This window comes from Hermetia illucens, chromosome 2 (genome assembly GCF_905115235.1).
Source record: "Hermetia illucens chromosome 2, iHerIll2.2.curated.20191125, whole genome shotgun sequence".
NCBI classification, from domain to species: domain Eukaryota; kingdom Metazoa; phylum Arthropoda; class Insecta; order Diptera; family Stratiomyidae; genus Hermetia; species Hermetia illucens.
Window position 1 is genome coordinate 141,063,785 of NC_051850.1, and position 25,473 is coordinate 141,089,257.

The window sequence follows — 25,473 nt, forward strand, 5'->3', positions numbered from 1 at the left end:
TAGCATCTTTGATGCGTAACAAAATATGTTTGAGGTTATATAATAACTGCGTGTCCAGAAGACTACCTTCTGGATGTTTTCATGCAGCCGACTGATCTTGGCAAATGAATCCACGTTCGTCAATGGAGCCAGGCAAGAAGTCATCGATATCATGGTGGCAATGGCTAATATAGCGCAACGCAGCAGCGGGCATCAAAGGATATTATACTCTTGTGGATTGATTTTGTAATGGAACTAGCGGCTTTATCGAAATACGTGGAAAACAGAGTAAGGAATGTATAAACCAGCACTGAGTGTCCGCGTAACAATCTCGGATTCCCATCCAGATGATCGATTTGTTAACTGAAGAGAGGTTCAGAATTATCATAATCACTAAAAAAGAAGAATTGGCGGTTGTCAGATATCCTTGGGACATAATAATCTTCACCGACGGGTTGGCCGGAAAGAAAGACCAGGCTCGATGATGCTTTTGAAAAAAAAAAAATAATTGCGAACCTGGCCTAATCTTCGGTAAATTAATGACCATATTCCAGGTGGAGGTGGGCAACGACAAAGCTGCCCAAGTTATCATATGGGGTAGCAATCTCAGTTCTGTAGGCTTTGTGATAAAGGAAACCAGATAACTCCCTGCATACAAAAGTATTCCTAGATTTACAAAACCTGGGACGGTTGCAGTCATTAAATCGACTAAGAAAATGTCTAAGGCTATATTACAATGGACGTAATTCGGGGACTAGAGTGGTTGCAACTGCGGTTCCCCACAATTCCGTAGTTTAACCAGCAGAATGTCCTTTTATAATGGCCTGAAACATGTTTGCCACCAATTCCATTCATTCAATCATAATATAATCATATCTTTATTGGTACTTGCAAGAAATTTAAAACATGCACTAAGTGGGTTAGAATACAGTGTCTAAGTAAGCAATTTTGAATGTTAATCAACAATAAAACAAAAGTAATAAATAATAATTCTTTCTTACTGTTGAGCAGTTCCTTAAGCCATAAATTTGTGAGAACTATGATCAAATCTTAGGCCAACGTTCACGCTTTTATATAATTTCAAATGGATGTTAATCTCTGTTGTATCGCAGTATGTACGATGTAGTAATCGGATGTACCTATTAGCTGGTAAATTAATCACATAGATGGAAGCCGTTTAATTGTAAACGAGTTGGATTAATCGTGAGAATAATATTACACATATGTAATAATTGAGTTTTCAGTAATTAAGGTAAATTATCGTGAAAATATAGGTGAGTTGAACATGTAGTTATCAATTAAATGATTCATGATAAAAACTGAAGATAAATAATTCACTTGAATGAACGAATTCTTGCGTTCCCCTGTTTTTCATCTGAAGTTAAAGCGTTGATGACGTAGAACAGAAAAAAGATACTGACTTTGAAGTGCGTTGCATGATAGGCTCTCGCAAGGGAGGTCTTAGACAAAAAATTGTCAAAAATCATCAATCCACTCCTATTGAATACCTGGAAAAAATACACACCTCTAGCTTTTGTCGAAGGATGTAATGAAAATTCCCTCGATAGTGCCCACTCATAAGTGCAAGTTTACTATAGAGGGAGCAATGGGGACATGCCCAACGGCGTCCTTGGAGGTCCTTCTAGGATTAACCTCTCTCGGACGCTTTAGCGAAAGAGGGGTCAATCTCCCCTATGCCGGGACCGGAGCCAGCAATTGGGGTATCAGTAGCATTTCAAAAACTGGGAACAAGTTTCCCATAATAACAGGTGGCAGAGCTTAAATGCTGCTCGGCACACCAAACTTTTCCTGCCAGAACCCAACATACGTACCGCAAAGTTTATCCTGTCGAAAAGCAGGAGGACTTGCAGGTGTATTGTGGGCATTCTGACAGGCCATAATTCACTAGCTGGGCATATGTTCAGAATAGGAATTACCGAAGATGATACGTGTCCCTCCTGTAATGAGGAAGCGGAATCCACGGAGCATTTCCTATTTGAATGCCCCACCTATGGACGCATCAGGCATCAGATCTTTGGTGCCGATGTCCTCCAATTGCGACGGGTAGGATCACATCCACTAACGGAAATCCTGCGATACGTTAACGAATCCGGAATATTCCGTTAGACGGGGGAGGCGAGTACAATGGGCCAACACGGCCTGAGTGCTCAGAAGCTGTAGCTTCTCTCCCACCATACACACACACACACACACACAACCCCTCTCCAGCTGCAAATACAGATGCAGGCAAGGAGGGCAATATTCAGGATGGCCGGGAGTATTAGTGAGGCGAGGAGCTGCCTAAACCGAAGGAAGATTGATATTCTTTCTAGGCGGTATTCCGAGTTACTCATATCAAGGGAAAACATGACAACGAGGTTTCACTCAACTAAGAAGTTTGAAACACGTTGGAATAACAAGGTAAACTGGGAGAGCGTGGCTGCGACATACGGCTCAAACCAGCAACCGATTACTGACGGATCTCTCACAACAGGGAGCGGGTGGCGGTGTAATTGGTCCAAGAAAAATGTACTTTGAGCCGGTGGGCAGGTACACTAGCATATGCCAGGCGGAAATATATGCCATAGACAGATGTGCCTCCTTTAATCTCCAAAGGAACTACAGGGGGCAGAACATTGCTATCCTCGCCGATAGCCAAGCAGCGATCAAGGCATTTCCAACCAGGTGAACCCTAAACTGGTATGGAAATGCCTTGAAAAACTGAATACATTCGGCTCTTCCAACAAGGTCTGGATACTTTGGGTTCCAGGCCATGCTGGCTTGGAAGGCAATGAGGCAGCGGACGAACTAGCCAAGGAGGGAACAGGGACGCTTTTACACGGGCCAGAACCCTTCTGTGAAATCCGAAAACGGTTTCATAGCTATGACTCTAAGAAATGAAGAGGAACGGTTCAGGGAACTATACTGGGCGGGCCTACCAGGGACGGAGCAGTCCAGCGTACTTATTGGGGGATACGAACCCATGCGCACAAAGGATTACTTAAACCTCACCAAAAAGAAGCTCTCGGCTGAACTATCACCAGGGAAGCTAGAGATATTTACGGCCACTGCCTGCAGGTTTTGTGTCGAGGCATCTGGGGGAACACTTAATACCAGGTGCAAAATTGAAAGATCTGGAAGTAGGAAACATACTAAATTTCCTGACGATTATAGGCTTGCTGGAGATATTATGACCAATTGGTACACTACAACTAGTAAAAAGGGCACAATAGTTCTTTTAGAACGCGGTGCGACTTTCCCTTAAGGGGGTCATCCCGTGTGCCGGGTTGGAGAAATCGATTTTTTTTTTTATGCATGAATTGTATCTATATATAGTGGAGAATATGTGGGCAAAGGGATTTTCCGATATTCCGAGTCCTTCAGAAATTACAGGGTTAAACAGGTGAGGAGTTTGCAGCCGCGGCTAGAGTACTCGATGAAAAAGAGCATCGAATCTTTTTTTACCTGTTAGTTTTTTAGCTGAGCTTCATAAATTTGAACACAGGTATAAATATAAAAAGATGAAAAACCAATCAATTGTCTAAACTTATTTGCTGTTTGGAATAAAAAGGATAATCCAGTCTAGAGTGAGCACTGAAAGGCGTTCAAGTTATACTCAGTTATATTTTGTTGTAAGTATTGTGCTGTTTCTGTGTTCAGTGATTTCTTTAAATGGATCGTACGAAGGGAGATCGCTTTAACGTTCAACGTCATGCTCGCACTAAAAAATGAGTATTTCATGGGAATCGATAGTTATCAGAGAAGAAAAAGGACTTCGCATCAACATCAGCAAAGAAACTTTTAGCAAGCATGAACATGGATGTTCCAATTGCGACAAGTTTTGTATATTGTGTATTGGATTTTGCTGGGATTTTTTCCGGTATTTCTGCAAATTTCTGCAAATAATAAAATATACGTAGTAGTAAAAAAGGAATACGTAGGACATGTCGAGAAAAGAATGGGAATGCGGCTTAGAAATGCAAAGAAGAATCACAAAGGCATTGGTGGAAAAGGGGCTAGAAAACTTACTGATAAGGACCTCACTATATTTTCTGGGCTGGCTATTCACGCAAATTCGATAGAAGGAATGAAGTAAGAAATTTGGGAAACTTTCTTCGATAAATGTTCTACGGACGAAAATCCTCAGCATCAAAATTGTGCAGCAGGCGAGGACAGTTGGTGCAAATGGCGTAAAGCGGAAGCTAAAGGAGAACTGGATAGTTTTCACCACGAGAAGGCACCTTTGACTGAAGAAGTTCAAACAGTCATCAAATCAATCTACGAAGATTTGTCACGAGATGATCTCTTGAACAGATGTTTAGGAGCAGAGACCCAGAATAACAATGAGTCGTTAAATGCATTGATCTGAACTTTCGCTCCTAAACACATTCATTCTGCGGCCAAGGTCGTAGACATAGCCACTTTTCTGGCTGTAATTATTTTCAATGAAGGATTCAATGGCATTCTCAAAATCGTAGTGACAATGGGATGTCAAGTTGGTCACATATGTCAGGTTTATGCCGACCGCCTAAATGAAGCGCGAATTTGGCGGTCCGAACGACGATCGACTGACCTCGCTAAAAGAGCCACAATTGACACCAGAGAGCAACAATCGGCCTTACAAGACTTTTTTGAAGAAACGGAGGGTGCTCTCTATGGACCAGGTATAGCAGATTAATGGTGAGCTAAAATTTTACTATTGATAATCACATTTAAATTTTCAAATGCGTTTTTCTCGAAACCCCATCTTGAAAATCGGCTGCCACCATAGCTCAAAATCTATCCAACCAAATTCTTTGAAATTTTCACGGCTTCTTTAGTACATATTTCTACGGTCCGCAAACTAGGATAATTGCAATCGGACGGGTAGTTTTTTTTTTATTCATAAAAAAAGCCGTAAAAAAACACCAAAATCCAAAAAATTAAGTTTAAAAGCCCACCAAAAATTTACCTTTTAATATTTTCTAATTATCCTAGTTTGCGGACCGTGGAATATTGTCCATATTAAAATGCCGTTTAGTTTTTTTCCCTCAGATGAACACAGCGCCCTCCAGCGTGGCAGCAGAAAAACACCTTTTTTTGGAGATGGGTGCATAAATTAACACCTATTTCGGAAACTAGCTACGAAATCAAGCTGAAAAATTTATCACATATACTAGAGATATCAATAAACATATGGTGAAAAAATCACGTTTCTATCTTTATCCAGTCCTTCACAATAATTTTTCAGAAAACGGCAAAAAAAACGGCCTTCACACGGGATGACCCCCTTAACCGAATAATAATTACTATAGAGAGACTGACGCAAGGCAACTTGTTAATAATAATTACGAAGTAAGTGGAATACAAGCCAAGGGCCCGATATTATGCCGGGGGACAGCCGTCAAAGAAAACCTAGCCCCAAAGATAGAAAGTGAAAATATGCCTTAGAGGGACACCAAACGGTTCCTGCAACACAAGCCCAGCCAAATTCAAGCAAGTTACACCAAGTCCAAAGAAATATGGGGGCAACTTGGGATTTATTTATGCATCAAGGCAGCAAGCTGGAAAGGCAGACTAGGTCGAAGAAGACACCTATCTCACAGTCATTGCGATTGAAAGCATGTGGCAAACAACATCCGTGTCATTTATGCAAAGAAACTTTTCTCGCACATAGAAAAGTCTCCCGGTATGCCAGCAATGCTACTATCCAGGTTAAAGCGAACAAGAGTATCTAAATTAGCACTTTCGATGTCGAAAGAAGAGAAATAGGTTGAAAAATGTAATCAATCACTTGCGGTTTCCGAAATCAATGGTTTGATAATGTACAGCGAGGAGGGTAACCCAAGAACGGTACACTTCGGCAGAGGAGAGACTACGTAAACTCTGAGATCACAAAAATGTTCAATATAGTCGGAATTCAATAATGTCGTCCAACTCTATAAACAAAACAGCGTCACTGAGTAGAGGAATAGGATTCTGGTCAATAAATGCACATGCAGTCGAGATTGTCACTGTCTTTTTGAGTGGCAGCAATCATGACTATAAACATGGCACGCAATGTGCACTTCTTCTTTTCGAGGCATATGCTGGACAAGTCACTCGACAAAGGAAAATTAAATTTGAGGGGCCTGAAATCCATATTGGTTGGCTATTTAGAGAATTTTTTGTTGAGGTTTAGGTCTGAACTTACGACAGTTTTCACTTCAATATAATTTGCATTCATGTCATGTTTGCGATTATATCTAAATGGAGGGATAACTACCTGCCGCTATTTGCGGTTACGTTACTTCGAGAGCCGGGGTGAGGCAGCGTGCGATAAGTTGCCTCCGCCCTGGACGAAACCGTCAGTCATTTTTTTTTCTTAGAGAATATTAATACATAATACCTCTGGTCCTTGCAAATAGAGAAAATTTTGGTTTCTAGAGATGTGAAACTCTCGCAAAATTTTGAGGATGAAGGAAGCCCTTCAGGGAGGTCGTTGATAAGAACACAAATGAAACGGAAGAGATTCTCTTCTTACCACATTCGTACAATGAAGAGGTGAACTAATCCAAGCGCCCTTTGATAACGAGAGTCGGAAATGGACTCCAAGGAGACTGGAAGGCCGTTAAAGTGATAATTATGTCGCCCACGAAAAGCACACGCAAGTCACCCCCAAGATGCACAACGGAGTAGAAATCCTTCACAGCACCCTAAGAAGAGAAAACCATATTGAAATTATTGATGTTGCTTTCCAAATTACCACAGGTACTGATGAAAGGAACGAAGTGATTCAAGCAGAGATTTAAGGTCTTGTCATTAATGGACAAATCGTTGTCTCCTCCGAGCACAGAATGGTCCTCAGAAACAATTCGACGAGACTGTCGACCGACGGAAATTTCGACTAGCAGCAAAAGGATTCGCCTAGCGAGCGGAGATAGACATTTATGACACCAATAAGCTGATCACCTTGTTGAGCTAATTAATTCCTATTTGCATTTTTGGCTAAATTTAACATGCAGATCCATTAACTAGTCATCACCACCACGGATACGGCGGTGTACATGAAAACGATCAAGTTACTTGAAAAGATGCGCGTGATTCTTATAAATTAAGAGAGAGGAAGCACTGTGTGGGAGAAAAAAAGAAAATGCTCATCGATGTGGTCACCAGCAATGAGATCTACAAGTTTGTCACAATGCATTACGCGACTGCATCAGACAAGGCGTCAATCCCATAAGACATTGAATCTAGCTTCACAAAGATTGGAATTTGCACCGACCGTCGCTGCGGATGACTTTTTTGGTCATCCACGCGGTCCATCTTATAGTGGCCTCCTTTCATCTGTCAGACATTCGAAACCTGATATAGGAACTCTCCTCCTCCCATATCCCAAATAATAACTCTCGGAAAGTTTTTCGATCTGAGCGAAAGCAAGTTTTGTTTCCAAATCGTTTTTCTTTTGGAGCAAAGCTAGTAAAATACTAACGCAGATAGGTTATGTTTGAGAACCACCAAACAAGTTTGGGGTGAGCGATTGGAAACCACTCCCTTTAGTGAGGTGTCGATGTGATATATTTCGCCCAAAGTATACGACTAGTTATTAAGAACGACGCGACCGTGCTATGGAACAGTAACTACAGGCAAGCCACGAAGTCAGTTAGAGATAAGACTAAACGTATCAACAGACAGGTCTTAAAAGATGGGCAAGATATCCATAGATATATGGATACAAACTGGAGGAACTGCAAAAGAGGCAGAAGATTGCACTCCGAGGCAGTCTTCATTCTAGCTGCAGTGGAGTGTTGAGCATTTCTCCGTAAAGATAATTAGGGTGAAGAGAAACTCTCTCACATTTCAGTCTTCCATGTAGTGGAGGCGACGACGGCACGAAGAGCGTGAACCTCCTGTACCGGGAGTTTAAAGGATCCTTGACTTATCTTATGTGAGTCACACGACGGAGCGTTACCCACGCCGTAAACGTACCTAATCAATGGAGGGGCAGCAATCGGCGAAGCGTATGCAGTATTTTGTGTGGTTAAATACAGAACAAAATCTATGATAGTGGCAAGGGGCAGAGGGCAGCCGGCTCAGATTTTTAAATAAAAGGGTGAACCTGATAATATGAAAATGAGTGTCCAACACAATAGGTTTGAGAAAAAACACAATGGCGCATCTATGTGAAATCTAGGCCCCAAAATGCACCTCATTTCGATATCTGCTATTTAATAATAGCACAATATATTTTAGAAATTTATCAAGAAACCCCGTAATTTTTTTCCCTATGTTCCTCGGGTTCCCGAGGACAGTAGGAGCTTTGACCCTATAGAGACGTTTCGAGCGGAACAGTTTTTGTAAGCTAAAACAGGTCCTGTTGGCTGCCAACAACCGTACCCGGATTTCATTGTCGTAGCTATCATCGGTTGTAATTTTCGACCCTAGATAGGAGAAATTATCGACGACTTCAAAGTTCTAGTGTCCTAACTTTATTGTTCTCATTTGACCAGCATGATTTGATGTTACTTGGTTTTTTGTTTTTTGGTGCTGACGTTGCCACCATGTACTACGCCTTGCCTTCATTAATGTATAGCCCAAGATTTTGCGCCAATCGTAGCCTCCTCGATATGGATGAAGGTAGATTGTACATCTCTGGTTGTTCTTCCCATAATGTCAATTTCGTTAGCATAGGCCAGTAGTTGGGTGAACACTTACATCGCGGAACACTTTTTACCAAACCAGGTTAAAAAGGATATATGATAGGACATTCCCTTCTTTAAGAATTGTTGATGGTGAATGGTTTCGAGAGTGATTTTCCTGCTTTTATCTGGTCTTTCGTGGCCATGCAGTTTTACTCTACTATGCTATCATAGACGGCCTTGAAGTGTATGAAGAGATGGTGTTACTAATCTCCACATTTCAGCAGTTTTTCTGCCGCTTGCCGCACAGAGGAAAGCTGATATGCTGCTGATTTGCCTGAAAGCCTTCTTGGTATTGGCCGATGATGTTCTAGGCGTATGGGGAAAATATCTTATAGATGGTACACAGCAACATGATACCTCTTTAATTACTGCACTGTATGATATCACCCTTCATATGTATGGAACAGATAATGACTGGTTGCCAGTCGTCAGACTGGCCATCTTTAACCAATTTCGCTGTAATTCCATCGGCTCCTGGCGACTTATGATTTTTAAGCCGATGTTTCTCCCAAACTTGCTGGTGGCAGCATTTGTCCGTCGTCCTCAGCTGGCGGGACCCGCAACTCGCTGATATTCCTGTTGTTGAGCAGTTCATCAAAATACTCAACCCATCGGTCCAATACGCTCATTCTACCGGGAATCAGATTTGCCTGGAAGCCTCCTTGGTGTGGGGCGATGATGTTCCGTGCGTATGGGGCTATACCTTTTTATGTATGGGACAAATAATGGCTCGTTGCCAATCGTCAAGCATTGGTCGCCTCGATATTTAACCAGTTGTAATTCCATCGACTCCTGGCGATTTATGATTTTTAAATCGATGGATTATACGGACTGTTTCTTTCAGATTTGTTGGTGGCACCATATGTCCGTCGTCCTCAATTGGCGGGACCTCCAACTCGCCGATGTTCTGGTTGTTCAGTAGTTCATCAAAGTACTCAACCCATCGTTCCAATATGCCCATTCTGTCGGAAATCAGATTTCCCTCTTTATCTCGGCAGGATGAGCATCGAGGTGTATAAGGCTTCTTCCTGCTGACTTGTTGGTAAAATTTTGCGCCACTGGTGTGGTTGCTCCCTTACTTTTCAAGTTCACAGACCTGTTGGTTCTCCCAGGCTTTTCTGTTCGGCAGCATTTTTCTGTTCCGAGATACTAGCTTACATTCATCTTCCAACCAGTCGTCCCAACTTTTTTTGAGATTAGGGCGAAGAACGTTTGTGGCGGCACCAAGATATGAAGATTGGTTATGAAGATCATTTATCGATGGTTCATCTCTAGAGCCTCTGTTAACTAAGGATATTGCGGCATCTCCCTTATAGTATTACGGAGGGCTGGGTTCTGGATGCCTTCATTGTTCACTTTTACCTGATTGTCGGAGGTGGTATTGTTATTCGAACTCGGAGAACCATACCAGCGAGATAGCAATTCGAGTCTATATTGACCTCTTATATGTTCTGACATTCATCAAGGCTGAGAGTTGGCGTCCGTTATCATTGGTAGTTTTGCGTAAGCTATGGAAGCCGACGTATCGCTCGAATACGGTCTCCGTCCCTACTTGGCTATAAAAATCTCCAAATATGATTTTGAAATCATACCTGGAACAGGTTTCGAGGGTTCGTACTACTGCCTCGTAGAAGGTATCCTTCTCCGGCACTGCGGTCTCCTCCATAGGGGCGGGAACGTTAGTGAAGCATATATTTCAAAATTTTACTCGAAGGCTCAGAGTGCATAACCGTTTACTTATATTTTCAAAGCCGATTACATCAGGGTTTATTTTATGACTGACGGGTGTAGTGACTTCTCTCCAGGAATCCGGTCCCTGTCTAATACATCCCTTGTAAATCGTTATTCCGTTTTCGTTGCCGGGTTTGTCGTTGTATAGTCTTTCCACGTCAAGGCTTCTTTTGTGGTTTCGTAACTTTGGTTTTCCGTGTAAGGATGTCACCCCTACCAAACCTGCAACCTAGTTATACCACTTTAAAACTATGCAGAATTGTTTCATCAACAAGGCTGAAAACACTTTCTACCAAGTACCCGTTCTGAACCCGGACACATTCAAATCGTTACAATTTAATTTTTCACATTTGATAAACAGAAACGATTTTAGAAAATGTTTATTTCATGGGAAATTGTTATTTTTCCGTGAAATTGAAGTGCCATGCTGAGTTCAGATAGAATTTGCAAAGGAGTCGGAAAGATGCACGGTCCAGTCTACGTCGGAAACAAATAGGCACAAATAACCTATTACGTATGTGTCGTAATAACAATGAGCAAACTATTTTATTATTTGTTTAGATTGTTTGTATGTGCCATATATCAGCAATTAGAAGTTACATAAGTAAAAGTTAACTTTTTTTTAAATGACTTGAAAACTATTAGGATAGGCTGGAAAGTAAATATAATTCATACACACAACTTGAGAAAAAAGTTTACATAAACTTTTCATCACCCAATCCTGCGTCTGAATTTAAATGAAAATCAATTTTGTTAGTTAGTAACAATTGATATGCTTGAACAACCTTCCACAAATAATTGGGGTTGGGTTTTGTTTTCATTACCAATAAAAATGTATTCCTTGCGTCATGGAATTCTTCAAGAAATTCTAATTTTAGATGGCCATTGACATGAGCACCGCTTCTGGGAGCAATGCTGAACTTGTATAATTTTGGGAAGGTCAAGAATGGAATACGATTTACATACAAGCCGCGGTTTACAAGATTAGTAAAAAGGAATACAAAATTCATGAAATTTACATAAAAAATTCATTAAAAGATATTTTTTTTGTATTATTCTGCAAGACGCAAGTTAATGCAATTTAATTTGTCACTAGGTGAGATCACGCGTGTGTTCCAAAAAATGTTTATGTCTCTCCAGTTTTACTGATAATATCGTTCCTTATCTAGTAGCAATGCGATAAATGTTTTTTTTTGTAGTACGTACAAAGTCTCCCAATCAATTCAGGGTAAGAATATTGAATTCCAAAGTCTCATCGATCATTCACATTAATTAACAGCAGAAGAAGCTGCAGTGTATTGTTTATCTCTGTCGTCCACAGATAATACCCGCAAAATCAATCTGAAAGAAATTATTTATATTAGTGTATGTATACAGTGGTGTCCCACATTATTAGACCCATATAAGGGCAACATTGTTTCAAAGCTTTACTTCTGGTCGCAGTCTCGCTTACTAGACTCTCGGTCAAAGGATATAGCTGGTGTCAACTGTTTTGCTACATTCTATCCCCACCTTCACATGGTGATCGATGGGAGTTCTTTCTTAACGGGAAGACGGGGAAGGATGAAGCTGACAACCCCACATAGAAAACGATCTCTACTGAAGCGACGGAAGTCATTGGACTGACAACTCACTGACGGACTCGACAAAAGTAGAAGTCAAACAATGCAGAGAATGAAAGCCGTTCAGCAGCTAGCCGACACACTGCCCCAATATAAGCCTGATGCTACTGCACAGAAGTTCACTGGACCGAGATCGGCTTTATGGAGAAGAGCCACTATATTATATATAGTACGTCTTTCAGGCAAAAAAAAAATGAAACCTGCTGTTATCGAAGAAACAGTAACCTCGAAGAAGGATACTCGTACCTTCTATGAGGCAGTGGAACGAACCTTTAAGCGCACCCCAGGTATGACTGAAGGTTGGACACTTGACAGCCAGGTAGGACAGACTCCGTGTTTAGGTGTTACGTCGACTACCACACCTTGTACAAAATAGTCAATGATAATGAACTATGGATTATCCAACTACCACTGTCACGCATACAAGTACTTAGTTTGCGCGGAAAAAGATACATAAGCAAAAGTGGAGCTCTTTAGACGGGACGCCTTTCAATGAAATTGACTACGTGTTAATTGAACACGGTTACCTATCAGTTTTGATGAATGCCAGAACGTATAGAGAGCTAATGTAAAGTCAGATCAATATATTGTTGGCATGGTGTTCCAGGCTGGAATAACAATACCACCTCGAATCCCCTCTGATAATCAGATGCGAGTAAACACTGAAGCCTTCCATAACAAATCCCTCCGTAACACCTATAAGGGGACATGGACGTCTCAATAATCGAAACTATCAAATATTCTGGAGACAAAATATCGACAAACGATCTTCACAACCATCTGAAGAATATCATCATTAATATGGTCACAAACATATTAGGCCCCAACCATAAACAAAATTGGAACTGGTTCGATGAAGAATGTAGGTTAGCAGCGGAATGGAGGAATGCTGTATAATGGGCAATGCAGGAATCTTAAAGAAGGTGAACACGCACAAGGACTTACCACGAACTTTGTTGAATAGAGAATTGATTTCACTGTCTTCTGGGAAAACGAACAAGCCTGTGAACTACATAAGTACAGGGAGCAGATTCGCCAGATGCGAAACTTTTACCAATAAGTCACCACGATTAAGCCGTATACACCTCGAAGCTCGCCCAAGGGAAATTTGATTTCCAACCATATTGACAGATTTGAGCGATGGGTTTGGGCGCAAGAACGCACTTTTCAAGAAATCTTCTATCAGCTTGCCCGAAAAAATACCGGAGCAGAAGTTTTGCCGTAAGGCTTAGGCATTTTTAATGTACATGCAGTAGACACAAGGATCCTGTCCCAAAATAATCAGAAGAGTGTTGATGTGATCCGTGCAGGAGCATCTAAAGGGGAATATAGCCTGCTCCCTGTTGATCAGATCGAGATTCGAGATTTTATTTGATGCGTCTTAGAAAAATTTTAGCTATTATTTTTGCAAGGGGCACGAAAATGACCCTTCAATGTTCGCACTGAAAATAGATGACTTTTTCGGAACCTTAATGTTAGTTTTCTTTACACGGGAGTAGAAGAAACAATTCTGTAGAGACAACAGAAACTGCAATGAAAAGTTCGGTGTAGAAATTATCTTGTCCTAATAGGACCTTCGAAAGACTTGCGACAACCTGGAAGCTCCTTCGTGATGCGGTATACCGCGGCGAAATCTCCTCTTTGTCAGAGTGCACATTGCGCGGCATCACATGAGATTTACCGTTGTAGCGGATCTTAAGCACGTTCCCCGCACTCGCAGTGGTAATAAGAGCCTTCAGTTCGCTACGATTTTCGATCCGCTTCCAAATTTTGGTAATCGGTCAGATCTCATGGGACCTCTTTAACACACTGCTAACGACTGTTTACACTCCAACAAAGTTCCATCAAATACGAGGCGATGAACTTGCAGAAAGCCAAAAATCTCTCACTCTTATCATTATTGTCTCCAGGTTCGTATTTTCATAGCACATATTTAAGCAAGGTGTTATCAGAGTTCATCTTATCGTTCAGATTACCCATCACGATCGCAATGTCATATTAAGGAAGGATCACTTGGACCTGAATCTCTAAGAAAGCCTCCTTCTGTACATAAGAATTTTCTATTGAAATGTTCCTCATCCTGGAGCACAATTTCTCTGTTAGTATTCTGGAAGGGGTATCATTTCCTAGGGCATGAGGGCGCGAATAGCGGAAGTGATACGCATAAATCCGGCACCGGATTCTTGCTTGTTTTCGTCAAACACACTGCCACGAAAGGGAGAGCGGTGTTTTCCAGAGTCGCAGCATCTTACCCCGCTTAACCTCAGAACCTCAGTCAATATCGCTGAAGCTGGATCCAGTGGTCATTCTGGGGATCCTCGATAAGGCTTCGCATATTCCGTTCATATAAACCGTTAACGAAAGCAAAATGTTATAAACGAGAGATTAGTCCGACTCAGAAATGTGGTAGCCATTTCTGAGACATGAGGAGTTCGAGAATTGCACGTTACTAGCCCACAAATCTTTTTTAGTCGCCTTTTGCGACAAGCAGGGTCAATACACCAGAGGAGCTACTCTTTCAGTGAGCACCGAATTCCCGTCTTATTAGCATCTACCATTAGTCCGAGGGAGTTATACGGCCATTCACACTATGGTGACTCTTCCCTCCACCTCTCTCAAATAAGTTTGGCACTGTCTATGATGGAGTGCAACACTAATGAAGGTAAGACGAAGTACATAATGGCAACGTTAGCACTAAAAACGAAAGCAATCAATCAAGATAGAAGTTTACCAGTTTGAAGCCATTGAGAATTTTTCCTATTTAGAGTTGAAAATCACCATCGATAATAGTTTTGACGACCAAATGTTTGCATGATGCAGCCAGTACAGCTTATTCAAGCTTACTGAGCTGTTCCGCTCGAAATGTCTCACCACGGGATCAAAGTTTCTACTGCACAAGACAATCATCGTGCTAGTCCTCATGTCTGCCTCGGAAACTTGGCCGCATTCGAGAGGAGAATCTTGCCAAGAGTTTTCGACCCCCCATAGTAGAATGGACGAACTGAGCTGCGTTTGGTTGTGCATAAAATCCTATTCAAGAGGCCACAGTGGATCGTTTACCTGATCCATATTGGTGAGGATGATCTAGCTGGAAAAGCCTGTAGGGGTACTATCTATAATAGAAAAAAACGCTGCTAGGAATATATAATTGGTGGCCGTCGGCAAAAAACCGGGATGTTGGTAATGTAAATGTAAAAATGTTTAATTAGATGACTCATCACCATGTCATCTAATTAAACATTTTTACAATAAACAAGTCGGGACACCGGAAGCTAGACGCTTCAGGTATGAAAGGTTTTGTGTATTTCTTTTATAAAGAGATTTGAGTATGCATTTGTCCCATTAGCATGTAGCACGTAAAATATGCATATATTATGTGAAAATAGACACTTTCAAGTGATATTGACATTCATAGTCTTGAATTTGTGCGTTAGTAATAGCGCGATTTTCACCGAAAAAAAAAGATCACGCTCTATACTGTTGACTACATTGCTGCAAAGTTGTGTGTGATTCTAAGGTGAACTTAAGGGGGGTTTTCCAGTCAATTACTAAAAATTATAGTAATATACTATTATTAACTTTATTTGAACAGGTATCGATATGGAGGGTATTTCGGAGCCTAGGTACTATATAGTGGCAGCCCCCTGATTTTTTTCATATTTATCCGTTTGGTAGTTCCTGAGAATGGGTTCGTTAAAAAAATGACCACTTTCAACCCCCCGCACTCCCCACCTTTTCAACGAAAGTCGAAACTAAGACCGGCTTCGAAAAGTACTAACCGAGACCTTTAATTTGATACCCAACATGACTATATTTGATGAAAAAAAAATTTACACCCCCGTTTAGCATGTATGGGGACCCCGCTTAAATTCGTCGTAAAAGGATGTAACTCACTATATGCTCACCTTTCTAACAAATTTGGTGTCAATCGCTATAACCGCCTCCGAGAAAAGTGCGTGTGGCGGACAGACAGACAGAGGGACAGTAAACCGATTTTAAAGCAATTATGAGTTTTTCTCAGACAGATTTGATAATATAACGCATGACTGTATGCGTATGTTTCCGCAGATATTCCTATATTGAATGGCAATTGGCGCAACTTAGATATTGACAAGAACTTTCTGTGTGAGAACAAATCGGGAGATGAAGATGCTGGAAATCAATACCACGTTGGGTTGCATTTAGTAATGATGTTTAATAGGTAGATGTGGCTGTCAACTACGGGGGCAGACTTATCAGACGAACCATAAAATTAACGAATTCTGAACACTCTGATCCTTCAGCGGCTAACTACAGCTTCAATGAAGGAAGCACATATCGACGGGTACTATGGCGGAGTTCTGTTTGAATTCTCGTGAATCTGGACGGTCAAACCTGCAACCTTCCGGGGTTATTTGATAACATTGCCCTCATAGTTGCCAACGATCAACTTGGGTGTTCACTTTTATGATCCCCAACTGCACGAGCTACGTATTCTGAGCATTTAAATTGATGGATTTGAATTTGATAAGCAAATGTGGTACCGCGTTATATTGTTTGTAAACTCAATTGATTGTTCTCTGATCCCTATTAAAGGTTTTGTCTGACAACAAGATCATCCCTGAACCCTGATTCAGTGGAAAAGTCATTTAAAATTATCATCGCAATTTAACATTTTAAATTGAAAATTTTATAATAAATTATTCTAGTCAATGAATTAAAGTATCTGGAACGCGGTCATTCCATTAAAGTGCTAATAACTTGTCTATTCGCACTCGTGTTTGCATCTAAATATACGAGTAAAGTCTATGGGTTTCTGGCTCAAATTATGAAACTGTCTGTGAATTTGTATAATATGCAGACTTTTCACCAGAAATGCAAACATTCGCAATGATAAAGTAGCATTTCTACCAGCTTAATATGTGAACATATGAATTTCGCAATGAGGTGACTGCAAAACTGGTAATATTGGTAGCGGCGAAGCATTTCTACTCTGGGTAAGAAATATGTAAATGGATACAAATATATTTCAATAAAAGATGCTACTATTGCAATTTGTTCCTGTCAAAAATGCCATAGTAAGTGTTAATCTGAAGATTAAACTACATTTCGATTCCGTTCATTCATTGTGTTCGTAACATTTTAACTTCTATTTATTTATTATATCTAAGCATAGACTATTTTATAGTTCCTTTATCAAATTTATCAGTGTATAGTCCATGGCATGTGGCTGCTCTTTTCAACTGAACAATAAGAAATAATTTTCATTATAAATTTAAATCAAAGTCACTGAAAAATTTTATAGATTTTTTGCTACTAGTAGTTAAATTAAAATGATTATTTATGCGTTTGAATAGGTGCTGCTGAATAGTTTAATGACGACAGAGGTGAAAGAGGAACGCTGTGGTTTCACTCAACAGCGAAGGGTCAACAACTCTTCATGGAATTGTACTATTGTCAACTGATATTGAACTGAATCTGCGAGATTAACCATATGGATAAACTGCAGTCACCTCCAGTTTTGAATCCGATGACACAGCAGATGCTATTTTCTTTACACATTTTCAGCAATCAAAGTAACGCAGCCCTTACCCTTACCTCACCCTTTCAAAAGTGATAAGTCTCAACGAGGTTAAACTATAGAATTAATATAATAAATATTTCGGAAGAAGAACATATCCCAGTATTTAAAATCTTTATAAATAAATCTAAAAACACCATAGGAATATCAGCAGGGTACCTCTAAAAACAGCTGTGATAACAACCGAGTGCTTACACAATTATTTTACGAAAATACTTGGCTCCGACCCTGAGCCCAATGTTAGTATTACATATTACTTTTCTTAGCCAGTCACGAGTAGAGCTGTCTCTCAGCCAAAAATAGGATTCAGTCCTGGCTTAAGGCTTATGGTTTTTTTGGCAGCAATTCTGAAACCTGCAAAAAATACCCTATTTAAGGTTGACAACAGTTTTATTTATTTTAGGTGAACAAGTCTCAGGATCAGAAAATTCACGGAAAAATCAACATGTTGTCCATCAAGCCCTTTTTTAGAATAAAAGCGAGAGAGAACTGATAACTGATTAGGTTCCAAACAACCTAGACAGAGCGTCTTATTCTAATCAACGCGACAAACCGCAGCTTAATTTGCTTGAACGGACCAATAATAAATAAGTTTCCAAGTGTAGGCAGAGTCGGTAGTGAGGACATGTAACTTTGAACTGTCACAAGTGAAAGTGTAGTGTGAAAATGAAATCCATTAACTGTGAAGCTGACAATCCCTTCACCCAACAATAGAAACACTCCAATTTTGTCAAAATTGTTATAAGGAAAAACATGAAAAGTGGAGTTAATGCCGGACTAACTGGCTGCCATTGTCAAGCTTTCTTGTCGTCAACAGCGGCAACTTAAACCCGCTAGTCATATGGGTCCCCACATCAGTCAAGTTATCGTAGAATTCAATTGTTTGTTTATCAGTCCAACCAACTCATAGGCAGGATCAAAACAAAGAAACAAACCTATTCGAATTAATCATAATTTGTTCGAATTATTCCTCGGCGAACACAACCCACAAATAGTACTGCTGTGGGGCTCTGACTTACACAAGCTCTGATTTTCAAATGTTAACTATTTTCGTGCAGGCAGGCACCATCGAACTAATCCTCCACGTGTCTTTTCAAAATTACAGCATTCCTAGTCTCCGGTAAATCCATTGTGATCTACCTTCCCGTTGTCCTTGTTGCTCGTTCCACAATCAACATTTTGGAGTGATTAATAGAGAATAATATGGATGTATTACGATTATAATATGCCTATTACTAAAATTTCGGAGGTACTGAAGCAGAAACTTGCGGTATGCTTCAATCGCAACCGCGAGTATGAAAAGGACTTTCAGCGAAGGACAGATAATATCTTGTTCTTCCAAAACCGAAGAGGATTTTATCGAAATCTCATCAACTCAGGTCGGCAAGCAATCTCGATCTGGATTAGGCACCAGACTTCTGGAGAAGCATTCGGAATGAACCTAGCCGTTACAATTCAGAAGCAGCGTAGCTTGCATAACTTCTGCGTTCATTCCACGCCCCCCTTGAAATGATATTGAAGTAGTCCTTGGAAAAGCAGATAATTGGATGGCACCAGGAATTCAAGAGAACAATTCATTTTAATCAAATAAATGCCGATCCGAAAGTAGTTACACTAATCTTCACCCAGGGTATAGCTTATCTCATCGTAAAGGAAAACGGTGCGTCTTGCCCTTCAAATCGTCGACCAGTCTTTCCCAGGTCCTTACTTTGCTTCTCTACACGAACAAAACATCTTGATGATCGAAATGGATAGCTGAAGTGCAAGAAGGAAGCAGAAAAGACTAGAAAGAAAAGCTTATAATAAAAACAGGAGCTGCGAAGCAAGCTTTCCAGCAAAAACGAAGCACACGCCAGCTTACAATGATTAGAATCGGCCTTCGACTCTAAATCACATTCGGAGCCTACGATCTTGCCAGTCCTTATTTATTCTTCGAATACTTGGATTCTTAGCAATAAAAATTGTAAACTCTTGACCGCGTTCGAGAGATCATCAGCCGAAGAATTTTTGGCCCCCTACATGAGGATGGACGACTCCGTAGTCTATATAACGACAAAATCTATGAGTGATACCAGCTTTTAGGGATATCGAATTGGTGGACCTCGGCGCAAAAAGGGATATCTGGAGTTCCTCATTAAGGTAGGCCTAGATCAGATACCGGTTGTTGCGCCGTTGATGATGATGATATTAAGCCATCTATTATTATTTTGTATTTTGACGACATCAAATCGTAGGCCAAATATAAACTTCGGTCCGTGATGGCATTCAGTTCAGTAAGGATATTGGAATGCAGTTTGGTTTGCAGAAATGTCGCATGAAAACAATAATTCAGGGAAAACACAAAGTCAATGAAGGATACAGCCAAAATGACATCCAAATTGCGAGTATGGATTCGGTCAACGATTATTAAATCTGCGCTATAGCGCGAATTTGAGCTATTCAGGTAAAATAAAATCATGGCTAACAACACGCAACGCATTTAACTGCACAAAGAATAAATCGATTCCTGCTGTATTTTTAATCACAATGTCAGAAAATACGTACCTAATAAATCAATTATCCAGTGTAAACCTGAAAATAGAAAAAGAAAAATTAAATTAAATAATTAATCATTCGTTCTATTTTGCACAGCTCTTAATGAATAGATGTTGTTATTGGGGCAGAAACGACAGAATCAACGATCGGCTCCAATGTTTTGGGATCTACTTCAAAATGCACTCATTTTATTAGTAGTACCCAATCTCAGATAAATATGTATTTAGTTGTTCTAGTCCTGGACAATACTTCAATTTACGTTTACGTTTCGGCACCTGGGTGGCGATAATACGTACGTTTCTGTCAGATTCCCATTCCGCAAAAAAATGGATTTTGTTGAGCGGGATTCGACACTTGGGCCGGGTTGAATATTCTGGGGTATTTCTTCTCTGGTCAAAGGGTAGTATAGGTCCCCGGGCTAAACGTGGATTGGTACCCACGATGGAGCATAAAACCTGGGAAACGCCTGCTGAACCAACACCAACAGCTCTACTACCAAACCCTATCTCCACCTCCACGTGGTGATCGCTGGGAGCTCTTTCTTAACGAAAAGTTGCAGACGGAGAAGGATGAAGGTGAGTCTCCCGCGCCTAAAAATGGGACAAATTGTACCACCTGGTCCCCCAGGTTGGGGGTTGGCTAGGACTGACACCTCTACACGGAAAACAACTTGTTACGAAGCCACAACAGGAGCATCGGACTGGACGGATTACGCAACGACGAACCCGGTAAAGACAAAGGAATAACGATTTGTGCATTTTCTCATGGAATGTGTGCTTCCTCCCTGCTCCCTGTACAGAGATGAAGCTGCTGAGCAGCTCGCCGATACCCTGTCCCAATATAGGGCTGATGTAACAGCGTTACAGGAGATGCGTTGAACAGGGACCGGTTTCCTGGAGAAGAGTCACTACACCATATACTATAATGGCCATCCAGTAAACCATATGCTCGGAGTAGGCTTCGTAGTTAGCCAAAAAATCAATCCTGCTGTTATCGGCTTTGAAAACATAAGCGAACCACTATGCACTCTGCGCTTGCGAGGCAAGTTTAGAAATATAAGCCTCATTAACGTTCACGCCCCTACAGAGGAGACCGCAGAGTCGGAGAAGGATACCTTCTACGAGGTAGTAGAACGAACTCTCGAAACCTGTCCCAGATATGACATCAAAATCATACTTGGGGATTTTAACAGCCAAGTAGGGAAGGAGCTCGTATTCAGGCGATACGTCGGCTTCCATAGCTTACACCGAAATACAAATGATAACAGACTGCGGACCATTCAATTAATTCAATTAGCAGTGTCACACGAAATGGTTATTGGAAGTACCAGGTTTGCCCGGAAAGCGGTCCACAAACACACGTGGGCCTCTCCAGACGGGACCACTTTTAACCAAATTGACCACGTGTTGATCGAACGCCGCCACCTCTCAGCCTTGATGAATGTCAGAACATATAGGGGGGCCAACATAGACTCGGATCACTATCTCGTTGGCATGGTGCTCCGAGGTCGAATAACAAGACCATACAGAATCTCCTCTGACAATCAGGTGAGAGTTAACACTGAATCCATCGACAACACAGACCTCCGCAACACCTATAAGAGGGAAATGGATGCCGCAATAAGCGCAGTCAACAGAGATCCTGGAGATGAAGCATCAACAAATGATCTTCACAATCACCTGAAGAGCGGTATCATAAATACGGCCACAAACATACTTGGCCGCAGCCGCAAAAGGAGTCGGAACGGCTGGTTTGATGATAAATGTTAGCTAGCAACGGAATGGAAGAATACTGCGTACCGAGTAATGTTGCATTCTCAAAGAACGCGCGCACACGCAGAACCTTATCACGAACTCCGTCGAGCGGAGAAGCGACTTCACAGACAGAAAAAGGAAGCCTGGAAGAATCAACAAGTCTGTGAACTAGAAAAGTACAGGGAGCAATCGCACCAGGAGCGCAAGTTTTACCAACAAGTCAGCAAGATGAAGCCTTACACACATCGATGTTCATCCTGCTGAGACAAAGAGGGAAATCTGATTTCCTACAGAATGGGAATATTGGAGCGATGGGTTGAGTTCTTCGAGGTTCATCAACTTGTGCTCAAGGTGTGGGAGAGCGAATCAATGTCTCACGACTGGCAAAGAGGCATTATCTGTCTCATACATAAAAAGGAAGTTATCACACAGCAGTTATGGAGGTATCACGTTGCTGAGTACCATCTATAAGATATTCTCCACTATCTTGCTGGGCCGGATAGCCTCATTCGCCCAGAATATCATTGGTCCATACCAAAGAGGCTTCACTCCAAGCAAATCAGCAACAGATAAGATTTTCTCTCTGCGGCAAACGATGGAAAAACTGTTGGAATATGGACATCAATTGCACCATCTTTTCATCGACTTTAAAGCCGCCTATGATAGCATAGCCAGGGTAAAACTGTACACGGCCATGAGAGAATTCGGTATCCCGATGAAATTGATAAGAATGATTAGGCTCATAAAAGCAGCAGGATCACTCTGAAGGCCATTCGACATCAACAACGGTCTACGACAAGGGAAAGGAGGAAGCGATCCGTGATGCTGAGGTAAATGCAAGAAGTACGATTCTCTTTAAGTCCACCCAACTACTGGCCTATGCTGACGATATCGACATCATGGGAAGAACGATGATCCAGCCCGGAAAGTCTATAGAGGCAATATCTATGGTAGGAAAAGAAGACGAGGCAGACCTTGGCTGAGATGGAGCGATGACGTAGGTCAGAACGTCAGACAGCTTTTAGAGATATCGAATTGGTGGACCTCGGCGCAAAAAGGGATATCTGGAGTTCCTCACTAAGGCAGGCCTAGACCGGATAGCGGTTGTTGGGCCGTTGATGATGATGATGATGAGTTCTTCTCTTGGAACTTATTTGAATTTGAATAATAATAACACGAAATTCTAACGCAATCTTATGTTATCAATTAGAATTGGAGTTAAAGTCTAAATGATGTTAACTCGCATTGAAATGATCCTCACAATTTAAACCTAACTCGAAAGAAACTGGATTCCGTCCATCAATTTGTTTTATGGTTTGATACCGTTCAGAGAACTGATAGGAAGTAATGCAATAGAGACATACGGTTAAGTGTTGTTTCTACCACTTGAGTTAGCATCACCAACTCTTTTACCTCCTTTTATGTATGAACATATATTGAAACACGCACCATTTTCACTAGAGCTCCAAACTCCTTCAACTAGATTAGTTATCGTTTTCAATGCTTCTAAACTCACTGTAGAATTTAAACACAGAACTTCTTTTTTTTACAAATAGATTTTATTTAGCATTTAAGTCTTTATTTCGGAAGCTGCCTAATCCCTTCTTCACCGCTTAGCTAAGTTTTAACAGTCAAATAAATAAAAAAAATAAAAGGCACTTGTTCCTGATACGAACTTAACGAAGAATTGTACAGTTTAACCTCCACACACAAAGCAGTTAGTTCAGCTTTTCACTTAAAAGAAAAGAAAATTAGAAATTCACACGTAGAGATTAGACTGTATAGGTGGACTGTACAGTTCCAACTGCCAGCTAAAACTTAACGTGTGTGACTGGCTTCACGGAAAATTCCAAATTTTCTAATAAGGATGGTGTCACAAATTTGTGAATCAATTTTCAACACTTAATTGCTTGGTTACAATTTTCACAACTCATAATGTCTAATGACAAATTCCATTCGAAACTTTAGTTTTTACTTCTGCATTAACTTTCCGCCAATATGAAGCTGTGCATTGCAGATAAAAGGGAATCCCGCTTGGTTTATTATTATTTTATAATTTGGAGGCTCCCAAAATGACGATAAAAATGGTGACATAAAACTGATTGCTGTATTTTTGTTGCAATTTTAGTTAATAAGTGTAAATAATATTATACAATGTATATACATATATTAGGTTGGGGAAAAAGTAATGTCGTATTTTGTCAATAGATGTCGACACTTTGACATACCTTGTGTTGTACTTATCGCATCGGCTCATACTATACGGCGATTTGGAGACGACAATTTGGGCCACAGGTGTCTCTTTGACAGTTTTATGATCGTACGTTTCAGTCACAAGTTATATTGCGTCAATAATGGAGTCCACCAAGCAAGAAATTCGTCATATTTTACATTTTTGCTACCTGAGAGGTAAAAATGCAACAAAGGCGGCGAAAAAAAATTGTGAAGTTTATGTGTCCGATACTGTAACGATTCGCACAGCACAGCGTTGGTTCGATTGATTTTGTTCTTGTGTACTGGATGTCGAAGATACACCCCGTACTGGTAGGCCAATCGTCGTAGAAACCGATAAAATCGTCGAAATTATCCAAGTAGACCGGCATTCGATCGATTGGCCAGGAACTGGGTAAGGACCATAAAATCGTTTGGAACCACTTGCAGAAGATTGGATTCCAAAAAAAGCTGGATGTTTGGGTGCCACACGAGTTGACCCAAAAAAATGTCCTGGACCGAATCAACGCCTGCGATGGACTGCTGAAACGGAACGAATTCGACCCATTTTTGAAATGGATAGTGACTGGTGATGAAAAGTCGATCACGTACAAAAATCTCAAGCGAAAATATCGTGTTCGAAGCGCGGCGAGCCGGCCCACACTATCGCCAAGCCCGAATGGATGGTTTTGCTGCGTGTTTGTTGGGATTGGAAGGGAGTCATCCACTACGAGCTACTCAACTATGGCCAGACCCTCAATTCGGTCCTCTACTGTGAGCAACTCGACCGTTTGAAGCAGGCGATTGATCAGAAGCGGCCAGAATTGGTCAATAGGAATGTTGTTCTGTTCCACCAGGACAACGTTCGGCCTCACACATCTTTGATGGCCCGCCAGAAGCTACGGGAGCTCGGATGGGATGTCCTATCGCACCCACCGTATAGTCCGTACCTAGCACCAACTGATTACCATCTCTTCCAGTCCATGCAAAACGCTCTTGGTACTACTAAGTTCACCTCAAAAGAGGCTTGCAGATAAGGAGGGGGGGTTTAAAGGAGAGGGATAGTGGAGTTGCCTTCTAAATGGCAACAAGTTTGCAAACAAAACCGGCATATTTGACTTAAATCGGATAATTCTAAGTATGTTAAATAAAGCGTTAAAATTCGATCACAAATACGACATTACTTTTTCCCCCAACCTAATATAATACATGATCAACACTAATCATTGGAGCATAAATTGTTGTTCGTCAGACTTTTATAATGACTCGTTTTCCCTATAACCAACAAATTGTTTATCAGTTTATCTAATCGCATATGTATGCATACATTATATTAATTTCACATTATTTTCTCGCTTATATCATAGATATTTGCTATAGTAAATTCAATCTGTCATATTCGTTTTCAATTAAATTAGATG

At 40.9% G+C, this 25,473-nt stretch overlaps 1 protein-coding gene across 2 annotated transcripts in view; it reads right to left on the reverse strand.

Annotated features, from left to right (window-relative positions):
* LOC119647827 (protein I'm not dead yet) overlaps nucleotides 1–25,473 on the reverse strand; it is a 136,958-nt gene that overhangs the window by 42,131 nt on the left and 69,354 nt on the right. Inside the window, exon 2 of one of the 2 annotated variants that reach the window (XM_038049066.1) lies at nucleotides 20,097–20,126. The gene's annotated coding sequence lies outside the window, so the exon portion shown is untranslated. Of the gene's footprint in view, nucleotides 1–11,576; nucleotides 11,698–20,096; nucleotides 20,127–25,473 lie in introns of those variants that run through there. The other variant, XM_038049065.1, reaches the window with a different exon arrangement.